General features: G+C 39.1%; 1 protein-coding gene across 2 annotated transcripts in view; it reads right to left on the minus strand.

The window, feature by feature from the left end:
- Positions 1-4,697: 4,697 nt before the first annotated feature.
- The window catches only part of FOXJ1 (forkhead box J1), a 5,579-nt gene continuing 5,469 nt past the window's right edge, over positions 4,698-4,807 (minus strand). For both annotated transcript variants that reach the window (XM_069752070.1, XM_069752069.1), the window contains exon 3: positions 4,698-4,807. This exon is cut by the window's right edge and continues 1,686 nt beyond it. The gene's annotated coding sequence lies outside the window, so the exon portion shown is untranslated.

Raw genomic sequence — 4,807 nt, forward strand, 5'->3', positions numbered from 1 at the left:
GGTAATTATGCAGAGCAGCATAATGACACGCCCCCAGAAAAATCACATGAGACATGCCCCCTTATAAAGACCTCAACATTGGCAGTAAATAAAAAAGTCCTATTTATCCAGAACCGGATGGCAGATTTTAAAAATGAAAAAAAACACACCGAATACTTAAAGGAGTAGCAGGTATAAAATATAAAAAAATGATACATTTTACCTGTTGACCTATAAATGGAACCGGTCACATATAAAAAATGCTGTTTTACCTGCAGTTATAGTGGTAATCTGCCTGTAAATAGCATTTAAATCGGGTCTAGCTGCCTTACTGGAAGTGAAACTGCAGGGAAAAATGAAATGATATTCTCATTGCAGCCGCATGCTTCCAGTCATGCTCCTCACTGATGACTGGCAGCGAGAGGCTGCAGGGGTAATATAACAGCATTTTCTCCCTGTAGTCGCTGCTCCAGTACCATAGCCAACATGATTTAAGTGCTATTTACTTGAAGATTACCACCAGTTAAATAATATTTTTGTAATTTACAGGTTCAGTTGGGGACTGAATGGTTAATATATTTTCTTCTGATTGTCTATATGAGTGAAAGAATTAAAGCTAATAACTTTCATTGTATAGTGAAGCAAAGTGGTGATGACAACAAATGGGCTAATGGCGGCTGTCCTAGTGATCTCGGACTTTAAATGTCAGCTTCTATTGTGATATAGGGTAGTATCTCTCACCTCCTGTCTGCAAGTTCCCCTCAACGGGTCATAAAATTACATTCAATGATTCCGAAGCATTGGCAATAATTCTGTGTTATGTTGTATATTAAGCATGTCCAGAAAACATGACTTGTTTTGGGATACTTGAGGACTAGCCCAAGGGATTGGAGGGGATAATGACTGCATCCTTGGTAGGCTACAGTATTAAAGAGGATTAGTCCAAGATCCCTGGTGGTCTAGGGTAGTGAATGGGTTAATCCAAGAAGTTATAGTGGGCATGGGTAGTGGAGAAATAAGGAGTGCAGTGGGTTGCTCGTTGCAGGGGAACGGAAGAGGACAGCGAGGACTGTAGCTACACTCGTTTCTATGATTTATTATAAAAAGAGTCTGGAGAACTGTTCTTGAAAAGTCCTGCTAAACCTTTCTGGTTCTTAGGCCTTCCGACAGAACACGAGCCCAGAGAGTCAGTCAAAGAAAATAGCATATTTCTTCTTAGATGAGCCACAGAAACATGCTAGCCCAGGATTATAAAGAAATGGCTACCTTCTCCAAGAATGGCCTGCCTATGGGTTGTGTCTGGCATTGCCGCTCACCTCTCTTGAAGTGAATGGTGCAGAGTTCCAATACCAGACACATGTAGATGGGGTCTTCTTTAAGCTTTTTCTAATTCCTTCATAGCTAATAGGAACTACAGTATCAAGTCAAAATTGTCTGACCTGATCGGATCCGGCCACACGAACTATTTCAGGTTTTCTTACTTCTCTGTATAGTATTAATATTATATTATTATTATTTATTATTATTATTTATTGTTATAGCGCCATTTATTGCCATTGGTGGCCATTAGTATGAATGAATCCCTAGAATGACAATTTGCATCTGGCCATTATCCGTATGTAGATGTCACCTTTAAGACAATTGGCTCGTTCTGTGCATGCATTCAACCTCGTAATATGACTAAGCCTTTAAATCTCCTTATATTGTGAAAGTTTTATATCCACAGCTTATTTCTCATCATGTTGTCCTATTTTCCATCTTTTAGTGTCCTGGCTGTGCTCCCATGACCTTTCCAAGTGAAAATCAAAGTCACTCTTGCCTCACTGACCCCCAACCCCCATTTTCTCTGAGGTCACGCAGGCAACTTATTCCCGTAGTGGGATTTAAACCTTAGTTTTAACCACATTTCCCAGATTTCTCTGGTAACCGTCTCTCTGACTCCCACTCTGCCCCCATTTAACCCTCACATCCATTAGAAACCAATAAGCTCAGATCTCTACTGGTCTGCTAGATTTACACCAGTGATGATAATGCTGTAGACTGAGGTGTCATTATATTCCACCAAATATTCTAAAATCATTCAATGTCCTAGTTAATTATATTACGTTACTTCATCTTTTTTTCTTTTTTTTTTTTTTACAGATGGGCAGAATGTGGGGAACACAAAGAGGGCAGAACTACTACCCGGGGGTGAGTTTATACTGGTTGTTCATTGCTACTGGGTATGATAGGAGCCCTTTGTACTTTGTCTACGCAACATTGATGTCTGTGAATTTGGAGTTGTTTATTGCTATAAACATAATTTTAGCTTGAAAGTGTCCCCATGAAGCCCTAAAAGTTGCTTTTTTGTGCAGAAAATCTGCTGCATTCAATAGATTGAGCGACATGGATGTGATTTCATGAAAGCTCATGATGTTGCATAACATATCTTTCCCTATAGACTTTAATGGAAAAAAAAAACCACAAAAAAAAAAATCACAATTGCAATCTCAAGTATGAAGCTGCAATGAAAACACATTGACAAATGCTACACACCAAAAACACATCAAATCCGAAAAATGCAGTGCTTCCATACATAGCCTAAGGTTTCATGCTCTCTTTTTGTATTTGCCTTTCTTTTCTCTTTTGTTTAACTGATCTAAATCAAATGAAAAAGTTATGACATCACGTTACTTAATCACTTAACCTAATTCTCACAATGCTTTTCATTTTTGTTTCTTTTTTTAATAATTAAAGTGTATGTCTGAGTCGGATGAGGATCGCATTGTAATCCTTGGACTGGCCTTCTACTCTTCTGAACTTAATGTGACAACGGTATAGAAATACATGCTGTCACGCTTAGGTGGGGAGAGCCGACGGTCAGTCCAAGGATTCCGAGGTGATCCTCGCGGGAGTAATACGGTTGTCTGACTGCACCCTTATAGTTTTTCTCTGTAAGCTCCACTCCTGGTTTTGACATGAAAACACTGATGCAAAATACTAACGTGTAATCCCTAAAGCTCAGTTCCCATGATGAGTATTTAGTGCATTTTTGATGCTGCAGATTTTCTGCACTAGTTAGCTACGGTACTTAAAAGGAATACAGGCAGATATAAATCCATCATCAAATACCATCAGGGAGGCATCTGACTGACTACAAATTAATTCTGCAGCAGGAAAACGACCCCAAATGTAAGGCCAATGTCTTTAAGAACTATTTACAGCAGTAAAGAAAAACAAGAAGTCCTAGAAGTGATGATGAGGCCCCCCGCAGAGTCCTGATCTCATCGAATCTATCTGGGATTACATGAAGAGACAGAAGGATTAGCACAAGCCTAGATCCACAGAAGATCTGTGGTTAGTTCTCCAAGATGTTTGGGACAATCTCCCTGCTGAGATCCTTCAAACCCTGGGTGCAAATGTATTGAGTTGCTGCTTTGATTTTGTTATGAAGGCAAAGGGCGGTCACACCAAATATTGATTTACTTTAGATTTCTCTTTTGTTTATTCACTTTGTATTTTGTTAATTGACAAAAATAAACTATTAAATCTTCTATTTTTGAAAGCATTCATACTCTTTAGCATTTTTTCCACATCTGCCCAAAACTTTTGCGAAGAGCTGCATATTATATAATCATATCCTCGCAAAGATCTAGAAACAGGTTATTTACCACTCTGTACCATATTCTGGCAAAGTGCCTGATTACGTGCCATACGTCATACAAGTTTCCTCTACTTATGTTTTCCCAAAATGTATATTTTGTCGTCAGTCAGGCTGTGTGCATGGGCAGGCTGATTGGCTCTTTGCCACAACGAAAGCACTTTTCTTGAACCATGCATGCGCTATGAGTAGCCATGCTTCATACTGCCTATGTCCATGGCTCCTTTTCGAGCAATATGCCCATAGATGAAGATCTATGAAGAAGGAAGTATGATGCCTGATGAGCACTATGTGAGAACCAGAGCGAGAAATGCTGATCCTTGAAGATTTAAGTAAAGTTTATCACAAAAACACATAAAATCGGAACAAAAAGTAAGATAAAAAAACTTAGCCATGGAAAACCTTTTGATGATTTAGAAAAAAAAACAAATTATAACAGCAGGAGGAGACTGATCTTTCAGCAATTGGGAAGACCCAAGTGGCCATGGCACGTGATGCGCTCTTCCAATCCGGTTCTCCCCAACTAGTGGCTTTCTGGGCCCACTTTGTATGTGGCTCCCCAGGACATACAGCAACTTACGCTACTGTAGCACATGGTGGTCACATCATTGCTAGAACTTGGCACCAGTGTCAAAACAAATCCTTGGGCTTTATCAATAGAAATCCTTTGCTTTAGTGCCATGTATCGCTCATCACTAAGAGTATTATTTGAAAGTGCCTTTCGACCTACAAAAGATTCGGAATGTCTCCCCTCATTGAATTTATTAACCCAAATGGGTCTTATGGCTGTAGGAATTCATTAGAGGTTCATGAGCTTTAGTGCTAGGTGCTCGGTTTCTTCTTGAACACTTTGCCTTCAATCTGCTGCATAGAAATGATTAGGATTCATCAACTGAGCCATTTTCTTAATTTATCAAGGTTAAATCTTACGGAGTAATGTATTTTTGGTTTTGGTGAGAAAAATAAGTGTGCGTTTAGTCATTATTTTTGGGTGTCCATATCTAAGTGTTGTTGGGCTTGGGCCGATAGAGCTTGAACTATTGAGGGTTAGGTTTTTTTGCCAATAAACATGCCAAAATAATTTTCAGAAAAATGCATTTATTTAAATCCACAGGAGAAAATTCAATGCACCTTCAATGTCCATACAAGAGTGCCGTATTTAATCTTCCCTGTATTCAACCCTGATTC

The sequence above is a fragment of the Ranitomeya imitator genome, chromosome 2, assembly GCF_032444005.1.
Source record: "Ranitomeya imitator isolate aRanImi1 chromosome 2, aRanImi1.pri, whole genome shotgun sequence".
In the NCBI taxonomy this organism is placed as follows: domain Eukaryota; kingdom Metazoa; phylum Chordata; class Amphibia; order Anura; family Dendrobatidae; genus Ranitomeya; species Ranitomeya imitator.